Source organism: Chinchilla lanigera, unplaced genomic scaffold, assembly GCF_000276665.1.
Source record: "Chinchilla lanigera isolate Chin_1 unplaced genomic scaffold, ChiLan1.0 scaffold00174, whole genome shotgun sequence".
NCBI classification, from domain to species: domain Eukaryota; kingdom Metazoa; phylum Chordata; class Mammalia; order Rodentia; family Chinchillidae; genus Chinchilla; species Chinchilla lanigera.
In genome coordinates this window covers 144,111-154,706 of record NW_004955575.1, presented here as the reverse complement: position 1 = coordinate 154,706, position 10,596 = coordinate 144,111, and the positions used below count along the sequence as shown (strand labels likewise).

The window sequence follows — 10,596 nt, the reverse complement described above, 5'->3', positions numbered from 1 at the left end:
TTTTGGTTTTTCTCCGGTACCAGGAACCGAACTCACGACCTTGCGCTTGCCAGGCAGGCGCTTTTGCCACTGAGCTAAATCCCCAGCCCCTGTGATGCTGTTTCATAGCCTCTGACCTCCAATGGTTCTGCTGCCACCCTTCCCTCTCGCGACATTGCCGTTCTGTCTGGCCCACTTGTCTCACTGTGTGTCTCACAGTCTGGATTTGGGATTTCGCTCCCTTTAAAGGAAACAGTTTTGCTGGGCATGGTGGCGCACGCTTGTAATCCCGGCACTCTAGAGGCTGAGGCAGGAGGATTGTTATGAGTTCAAGACCAGCCTGGGCTACAAAGTGAGCTCAAGCCCAGCCTGAACTGCATAGCAAGACCCTGTCTCAAAAAGACAAAAAAATAATAATAATAATAAAGGAAACAATTCTGACAGAAACACAAACAAAATCTACATAGGCGACATTGTAGACTTTGCAGAGCTTCACATCAGAAGGGTAATTATCGCATTGTTCTCGCCGAGTGATAAGTTTGAATGCATGGTTCGGGGGTGCCCTCTAGACCTCTCTTTTTTTGTCTTTTGGAGACAGAATCTCACTGTGCAGTTCAGGCTGGCCTTGAGCTCACTTTGTAGCCAGACTGGCCACAAACTCGCAGTGATCCTCCTGCCTCAGCCTCCCAAGTACTGGGATTACAGTTGTGCACCACCACACTGGGCTTTAGATCTCTCTAACTTAATGTAACTTTTTTTTTTTTTTTTTTTTGAGACAGGATCTCGCTGTGTAGTCAGGCTGGCCTTGAACTTGCCATAATCCTCCTGCCTCAGCTTCCTAAATGCTGGGATTACAGTCATGCACCACCACACCTGGCTTTATTGTCACTTTTACTGGGGTTGAAACTCAAGGATTTGAGAATGCTAAGTAAGTACTCTACTACTGAGCTACATCTCCAGGCCTAATCCTTCTCCTCCTTTTGTGATTAATAAGTATTGCTTGGAGTGACAGTTTGATTCAGTGTGACTATGCCCCAACCACTTTTATGCCAATGAACCCAATGAAATCTGTGAAATCTTTTTTTTTTTTTTTTTTTTTTGAGACAGGGGCTCACTATGTAGTTCAGGCTGCCCTTGAACTCACTCTATAGTCCAGGCTGACAGTGAACTTCAGTGATCCTCCTACCTCAACCTCCCAAATGCTGGGATTATACACTTGCACCACCATACTCGACTTCCAGTGCAATCTTTTTTTTAATGAAATCTTTTAGTGTCCACTGCTGATCCTTTCTTGGCTCCCCTCTGGCATTATTTGTTGTGTGAAGGTTATTCTCTAATGCTATCAAATATTACTGCCGGTGCTATCTAACGTTAGCATGGGAAATTTTTTTAGTAATTGTAAATGTGAAGAAGTAGAACACGTTCTAACCCATTAAGACACAGATTTTTCATGCCATAAACTCCTTCATTTTTTATGTTGCCTCTAGTGAATCAGCCAATCCCCTCACCTACATTGTCAGATTAATAATCCATTCGTGTCCAGGGTGAACCAGTCCCCAGAACAAGGTACCAGCAGATGAATAGGAAAGTAAGGGAAAAAAGAAAAACAAGAGAGGCAAAATTCTGGGTCAGGGGGCTTACAGTCTCCTGGACTGCAGCCCCTATTACCAATTTCAGTAACTCTTTATTGAGAAAGAACAAAGGAAGCAGCAGTGCAAATGGGAGGATATCAACCGATTTAACAAGGACAATATAACTCCATATCACATAAGTAAGACTTGACTAGTTGGCCATCATGTTATCATTCCTTCAGGCATATCTCAGCGAAGCATTTAGTGTTGACCCCGGGGCTTTCCACAAGGACCCAGATACTGCAATTTTTCCTTTCCACCAATGCTTTTGCTAGACTTCCTCCGGAACTCAACAATCAATGCTTGGTCAGTCCTAAGGCAGTACATTGAAAGAGTAACTAAAAAATGTCCTTTTCCACACTACATAATATATGTGTTGCTTATTTATTTACTAAGGAAGGTAGATGATATAGGAAAAAATGAAAGCATACTTCCCCTCATGTAGGCTGGGTGGTGAGGCATACAAAATGAAAAGCCAGAAGCCGGGCGTGGTGGCACACGCCTGTAATCCCAGCACTCTGGAGGCTGAGGCAGGAGGGTCGTTGCAAGTTCGAGACCAGCCTGGGCTACAAAGTGAGCTCAAGGCCAGCCTGAACTGCATAGTGAGACCCTGTTTCAGAAAAACAAAAACAAAATGAAAAGCCAGGCAAATACTGGACAAGTGTCGCACAAGGACGTTCCCCCGCCTCAGTGAGGCAACCTGCTGCCCTGCACCTGGTGGCCCTGGCTCAGGGACCACCCTCTGCCTCTGGAGCTTAGCACCCTAAACAGTGCCAGGCTTCCAGACAGAGCTCAACTGCCTTCTCTTCTGTGCATTTCACTTCTCCTCTGAGGAGTGTCTTTTTCCAACTCTGCAATACTCCAAAAACAAGTGAAAGCGCTGGACTTTGTGACCTGACTCGTTCTCCACTGTGAACTGCACAAGCACACAGGGTCCCTCCCTGAGGCTCCGGCACCTCCACCCCTCCGGCCCTGTGTACCCCATGTTTCCGCTGAGTACTGAGCGGCTCGCAGCCTCACACTCTCCTCCCCCAGCCTGGAGGCTGAGTGCTGCCAGGCAAACGGGATGAGGAACTCTGCACTTGCCCTCTTGTTTATTTTTTTAAATATGTTCCTTACAGTAGGAGGTCTACCAGGAAGTTTCTTTTACTCCCTTCCTCTAGACTGAAGGAAAAGAAAAAAACCAGGAAGCCAACTCCAGAACACAATGAAGATGAGTATCAAATATTTGTTCCTTTCCATGCAAGAGAGGTTCAGCACACTATTAGGGCCTTGTGGTAGCATTTGCAAGAATCAAAATTGCTTTGAGCTTTTTTATGGGTGGGGGGTGCCGGGGATAGAACCCACAGCCTTGTGCATGCAAGGCAAGAATTCTACCATTGGGCCCCAGCCCCAGCCCGTGGCTTTGAGCTTTAAGGATTTCCAGTAGATCAGTTTGGCTGTTCCTTGTGGAAATAGCATGAAGTTAAAATAAAAATAAAATAGCTGGGCGTGGTGGCACATGCCTGTAATCCCAGCACTCGGGAGGCTGAGGTGGGAGGATCCTTGTGACTTAGTTTTTTTTAAACCGTGTAGCCCCTTCACCCATGGTACTGATGTAGGAATGATGGTCTTCACGCTGTGGCCATCTCTTGCTGAAGGAAGTACTCACAAGAAGTCGTAATAGCATTACTTCATGCTGTGGTTGGATTGTGACCCTCAAATGTTCACATGTTAACTCAGTCTGCTGATTTAGATTGTGTTGGAGGTGGAGACTTTTAAGAGGTGTTTGGGGAGGTCGGGTATGGTAGTTCAGTCCTGTAATCCTAGCACTCAGGAGGCTGTGGCAGGAAGGTCACTGAGTTTGAGGCCAGTCTGAGCTACATAGACCCTGTCTCAAACACACACACACACACACACACACACACACACACACACACACACAGTATTTACAGTTAGCTGAGGGCATGAGGGATGAGCTTGCACTTGCTGTGTGACACTCCTGTGCATGCCCCGCTGCAGAAGGAGGGCATCTTGCTGTTATTGGGTTGCTTGCTTCTAAAAAGTGGCTCCCCAGCTAAACGTTCCTGGGTTTGGGCTTGTTTGCCTCTTCTTCTGGAATTGGATTCCAGGTTCTTCTCATCTCGAACAAAGAATTGAATGAAAGGAGCAAAAAGCGTGGCAACGTTTATTTGAGGAAGTGAAGGGAAAGACTGGGAGACAATGTGACTGTGCAGAGAGCTTGGGCAGAGTAAAGGGAAAAGGAGGATGAGAATAAAGATAAAGTACACACTACGCCTGGGAAATGGAGAGGGCTATGGTGGAAAGTTACTATGGCAAAGCCTTCATAGCTTCCACGTGTCCAAATGTCGAGGGAACCCATGAGAACTTCTGTATCTGGCCAGTGCTGGGATCCCTGCCTCAGGCTGAGGTCAGGTCAAGGCTTCCTACTGAAAGCCCACTAGAGTTCCTGTAAGACGTCCACATGCAGGGCTTTGGGAACCGTTCTGCGCATGTGTCAGGATCTTGTATGTAACAGGTCACGCCTACTTCCTCAGCCAGTTCTGTCCAGCCCTCTTGATTCCCATCTCATTGCTACTGGGCTTTCTGGTTTCCAGAAGTCTGCACCTCATACGTTACCCAAAATCAAAAGCAAATAAAGTTACACACAGATAGAAAATTCCAGTGGTCACATAAAAAATGACAGAACTGGACTTCCAGGAGGATGATGGAGCAGTGAACAGCAGAGAAACAGCCTCTCTGAGATTTGGTGCCCAGACACTGGAATATAGAACATGAGGAAGAAAAGGAGGAACGTGGGTCCCCAGGACCCAGAAAGGATCTGAGGTGAGGACTGACGCCCACAGAGAGAGTGAAGAGGGGGACTTCAGTGAAGAAGGAGGTGGACAGCAGTGCTTTTTCCCTGAGCCCAGACTCACTGGCTGGGAAGGGCAGTCAAGCCTGCAGACACACGGTGACTGCTGGCGACCCCAGAGGCCTCTGTGGAATGGTGTGGTAGGCAGAGCGGACTGCAGTGGCTGGTGAGTCGTTTGGGTTCGGACATACCCCAGGACAAACTCTTAGCCGGCCTTATCAAAGAAAAGGAAAGACTCACATCCACGTAATTAGGAATGAAAAGAGTGAACTAACCACAGATCCTGCAGAAATCCAGATCATCAGTACCTACTCCAAGAACCTTGTTATGGTTTATGTCTGGGTGTCCCCCCAAAGCCTCAAGCGGTCATGGGGCAGGCTTCTAAAGTTTGATTGATTAGGGGTGTGAGAGCTGCACCCGCCCTGGGGTGGATAGTTTGCATATGTAAGGGAGAGGAAAAGAGTGCTTGAGGCAATTCCTCCCCCATTCCGCCCTGGTGTGTGTGGTGGTGTCTTTGCTGTGTTCTGCCGCCATGAACCGTAGCTCTCTGCCATGTGCCACTGTGCCTTGTAATCTGCCAAATATGGACTAAAACCTCCACAAACTGTAAACAAAATAAACCTTTCCTTCCTTAAATTTGGTCGTCAGATATTTTGTCCCAGCAGCGAGAAAAAAAGTAACCAAGACAAACCTATATTCTAATAAGATGGAAAACACAGAAAAACCAGGCAGATTCCTACATACATGTGAATTACCAAAACTGAATCAAAAAGATTTTTAAAAACTCTAAATAAACCAGTATCAGTCAATGAAATTAAAGATGTAATTAAAAACCTACCACAAAAGGAAAGCTCAGGCCATGACAGATTCACTGCAGAATTCTACAAGAAATTTAGAGAAGATCTAATGCCGCAGCCTCTCAAACTCTTTAATGAAAGTGAAAGGGAAGCAGTACTCACAAATTTATTCCTGGAAACAAGACTTACACTGATACCAAAACCAGAAAAGAATCCAACCAAAAAAGAGAACTACAGGCCACTGTCCCTAGAAAAATCTTTAATAACACAAACATGATGCAGCAAATCATCAAGCAGATTATATACTTTGACCAAGTGGGATTCATCCCAGGAATGCAGGGATGGCTCAACATAAGCAAATCACCATATTAATGTAATACACCATATTAACAAAGCCAAGGACAAAAACCATATAATCTCTACAGATGCAAGGAAAAGCATTTGATGAAGACAAACACACATTCATAATAAAAAAAAACTACTGAGAATTGAAATAGATGGTCTTTATCTCAATCTGATAAAAGCCATCTATGACAAACCATAGCCAATATCATACTAGATGGACAAAAACTGAAAACTTTCACTCTAAAGTCAGGAATAAGACAGAGATGTCCATTGTCACCACTTTTATTCAATATAGTTCTAGAAACATTAGCCAGAGCAATTAGGCAAGAGAAAGAAATAAAAGGAATAAAGATAAGAAAGGAACAAGTTAAATTATTATTTGTGGATACCATGATACTCTACATAGAAGACTCCACAAACTCCACCAAAAAACTTCTAGATTTAATAACCAAATTCAGAAGTGTAGCTGGACACAAAATCAGCACTCAAAAATCAATAGCCTTGCTCTACATAAATAACAAACTCACTGAGAGAAATTAGGGAAGCAACACTTTTCACAATAGCATCCAAAAAAATGAAATACCTAGAAACCAATCTAACAAAGGAAGTAAAAGTCCTTTACATTGAAAACTACAGAATTCTGAAAAAGGAGATCAAAGAGGATACCAGAAAATAGAAGGATATCCCTTGTTCTTGGGTAGGAAGAACCAACACAGTAAAAATGGCCATACTTCCAAAATTGTTACACAGATTTAATGCAATCCTGATCAAAATGCCAATAGTATCTCTTACAGAATTAGAGAAAAAACAATCCTACAATTCATTTGGAACCAAAAGAGCTCTAGAATAGCAGACACTTCTGGGTTACAAAGGCGAAGCAGGGGGCATCACAATCCCTGACTTGAAATTATACTACAGAGCTACTGTGGTAAAAATAGCATGGTACTGGCAAGAAAACAAAAAAACAAATGAACAAGCAAACAAAAAACCCCAGAGGATCAGTGGAGCAGACTAGAAGATGCAGAAACAATCCCAGACATACTCAGCCACCTTATCTTTGACAAAGGAGCCAAACGCCTTCACTGGAAGAAAGACAGCCTCTTTCATAAATGGCGCTGGAAAAACCGGCTTTCCACATGCTCATATCTTCCATTGTGCACTAAACTCAAGTCAAAATGGATCGAAGATTTAAATAGTAAAACAGAAACACTAAATCTCCTGGAAGGGAGAATAGGCAGAACTCTTGAAGATATTGGTTTTATTGATGTTTTAGTTTAGAAAAAACAACTCAATATTAACATATATTGTCTTAAAAGAAAAACACAGTAACAGAGCTTTCAATGGTATGAAAAGCTTTTTACGGAAAGGTAAAAGTTGTTTGGATTTGGCTTGCTTTTGTGCATTGTTATCTGATAATCGGCTGCTGGCTGAGTTGGCTGGAGTGTTGTGCGCTGACAGCAGGCTCTGCCTGCGTGCTGTGGCCCGTGCCATGGGTTCACCAGCGCCGATTAGACCAACAGATGGTGTTCCAGAGGAGGCGTGCCGTATCAGTGACCTTGTTTGGAGATTCTGCTGCAGGGTAATAATACAAAACAGGCAGGTTTTAATCAATTTGACTTTGTTCTGTTTTGGTTTGCTTTGGTTGTGAGACAAAGTTTCACTGGGTAGCCCAGGCCAGACTTGGCTCACTGTGAAGCCCACATTGGCCTTGAATTTGAGATCCTCTTGCCTCAGCCTGCCTGGTGCTGGAGTTACAGTACTGTACCTCACAATAATGAGTCTTATTTAAGGTCTAGATTCTTCACATCTAATATACTCCCTGTATGCCTGCCCCTGAAGTGGGCAGTTTTCCTACTGACCAATCCTTTCACTGCTGAGATGAGGCATAAGGTTGACAAGGGCGACTTCTGTGTTAGTGAGAGTTTTGATTTCATGGTGTAGACATGCAGAAGGAGGCCCCCTCTCCCACCCCATCTCTTTTAGGGATTGAATTTAGGGGGCACTGAGCTACCACCACTCTTTATTTTTAAATTTTGAGACAGGTTCTCACTAAACTGCTCAGGCTGCCCTTAAATTTGCAATCTTCCTGCTTCAGCCTCCCAAGCATCTGGGATTACAGGTATGTGCCACCCTACCTGGCCTATGTCCTATTTAATCTGGGTTTGTGGTGTTTGGGGCCTTCCTTCCAATCAATCTCACCTACTGAGAAGCAGCGCATCCTGTTTAGTAAATCTAGCTCAGGCCTGACTCTGTCCTGCCTTGGTATCCAAATGTGCTATAGCCACTACCACCTGTTGTAGCATCCTCAGAACTCTCCCTCCCCAAATTCCTGGCACTGTGGTCTGTTGTCCTGAGTTAAACTATGCTGAGGCGCTGAAGAATGGATGAGTATAAGCTGGGTGTGGTGGTGCACACCTGTAATCTTAGTACTTGGGAGGCCGAGGCAGGAGGATCACTGTGAGTTTAAGGCTAGCCTGTGCTACATAGTGAGAACCTGTCTCCAAAAAGAGAGAGAGAGAGAGAGAGAGAGAGAGAGAGAGAGAGAGAGAGAGAAAGAGAGAGAGAGAGAAAGAAAGAATCATAAATCAGAGCCACAGACTCATTCCCCTGCACCCTCTAGGACTAAAAATAATAATGACTCTAATCTAGCCTTTTTATTTTCTCTGGTCCTGCCCTACTGCTGAGAGTAGTGGGGCCACACCCTTCCCTTACCCTCAGATGAGTCCCACCCCAGCTGCCCTGGTTCCCAGCCCCGCGCCCTCCTGTGGGGAGGACACAGCCTGAAGTCACCCTTCAGCCCATGCAGGCCCAGCCCTCTGTGAAGAAGGGCAAAAGAACCAAGTTTGAATTTCTAAATAGAAACAAAGCTACACTTTTATAAATTTTTTCCCACTTCTTAGCCTCTGAAGGCAAAGATTAATAAAAAAAATACTTACCCTCTGTGCTTTCCCACTTTGGGGTATGAAACAAACAACCTTTTATGTCTGTTAAAGTGAATTAGTTAAAAAAAATCATATACATATGTACATATGATTCTTAAATATATGATATGAGTTAGGTCCTTTTCTAAAAAGCTGTTGTAAAGATTAATAAAACCTAGAAATTTAAATGTTATTTCTTTATTCACATTAAAGGGCTTATTAACTGGTTTGAATAGAATTTTATTTTGTTTTGTTTTGTTTTGTATTTGAGATAGGGTCTCACTATGTATTCCAGGCTGGTTTTGAACTCACTATGTAGCCCAGGCTGGCCTTGAACTCTCATAGATCCTCCTGCCTCAGCCTCCCAATTGCTGGTATTATAGGTGTGTTCCTGGCTGGGTAGAATTTTAAATAGATTTCATTTCTCTTATTTAGGAGATATATTAAATAATGATAGTGAAATAATTAGATAAAATCATTTTCTTTGGGCGCTGGGGATTTAGTTCAGCGGCACAGCACCTGCCTGGCAAGCGCGAGGTCGTGAGTTCAATTCCCAGTACCGGTGGGGAGAAAAAAAAATCATCTTCTTTGGGCTAGAGATGAAGCTCCATGGCCTCGAGCTTGCCTGGGCCCTCCAAATCCCTTGGTTTGATCCTCAGTGCTACTCCCCCTAATTATTCTCTCCCTCTCTTTAATTTAATTTTATTTATCTATTTATTTATTTAGTCTTTTGGAGACAGGGTCTCACTATGCAGTTCAGGCTGGCCTTGAACTTGCAACAATCCTCCTGCCTCAGCCTCCTTAGTGCTGGGATTATAGGCGTGTACCACCATGCCCAGCTCTCTTTTATTTTTTGAGATGGAATCTTTTTTCGTTCTCTTCTTCCCTCTCCTTCATCTTTGTCTCAACTTGCCTTGCTTTGCTGTGCCAGCAATCAAACTCAGGGCCTGATGTGTGCTAAGTGCATCTTCTACTACCAAATTACCCCTTACACCCAGATAAAGTTGTTTTCTATAAAATTTGGTATAACCGACACATGGTGGCCCATACCTGTAATCCCAGCACTCTGGGGAGCCTGTGGCAGGACAGTGGCAAATTCAGACCCAGTCTGGGCAATTTATTTTGTTCTGTTTTGTTTTGTTTGTAGTGCTGGGGAGGGAACCCAGGGCCTTGCACATACAAGGCAAGAGCTCTACCACTGAGCCATATCCAAAGCCGATGGACAATTTAGTGACTTAGCAAAATCCTGTTTTAAACATTTCTTCACAAGAGAACTTGGAGATGTAGTTCAGTGTGACATCCCTGTGTTAAATCCCCAGTACAAACAAGTAAATAAATAAAGCTTAAAAAAAAAAAAAGGAATTTAGTATAATCAATCTTCGTGTTGCTGTTTTACAAAGTCGGTGCAGTCAGCATGGTGCTTCAGTTATTTGTATACTTATGGGCCTATCTCAGAACGCCACAACGTTTTCTCTTGGCTCGAGTGTAAAGGCACAGTTAAACCAGACCTCAAACAAGGCAAAGTCCCCGCAGGAAAGCCATTGTTTGCACTGCCTCCCAAACCAGCTCTGCCAAGTGTGTGTTCCCACAGAAGAGGGTTCCTGAAGCCCGCTGCGGAGAGGAAGGCATAATCGAGGGGTCTAACTCTAGTGCTCTATCTCCACATATTTACTTCTGAGAAGTTAGTCAGTATTTATCACTTACTCAGTATTTACGGCTAAATTCTCCTTCTCTCCATGCCTTTGAACCTGCCGTCTTTTTTTTTTTTTTTTGTCTTTTTGAGACAGGGTCTCGCTGTGCAGTTCATGCTGGCCTTGAGCTCACTTTGTAGCCCAGGCTGGTCTTGAACTCGCAACGATCCTCCTGCCTCAGCCTCCTGAGTGCTGGGATTACAGGCACGCGCCACCATGCCCAGCAAAATTTTTTTTATACTTTACTTTTTTATACATTTTTTTTTTTGCAGACAGGGTTTTGCTATGCAGGTCATGCTGGCCTTGAACTTGCTATGTAGCCCAGGCTGACCTCAAACTCTCGGCAATCTTCCTGCCTCAGCCTCCTGACCACTGGGA

General features: G+C 44.1%; 1 long non-coding RNA gene across 1 annotated transcript in view; it reads left to right on the top strand.

Annotated features, from left to right (window-relative positions):
* The window catches only part of LOC106147534, an 8,376-nt gene extending 7,582 nt beyond the window's left edge, over positions 1 to 794 (top strand). The window contains exon 3 of the long non-coding RNA XR_001232458.1: positions 759 to 794. This is a non-coding gene — a long non-coding RNA (uncharacterized LOC106147534). The remainder of the gene's footprint in view (positions 1 to 758) is intronic.
* Positions 795 to 10,596: the final 9,802 nt, after the last annotated feature.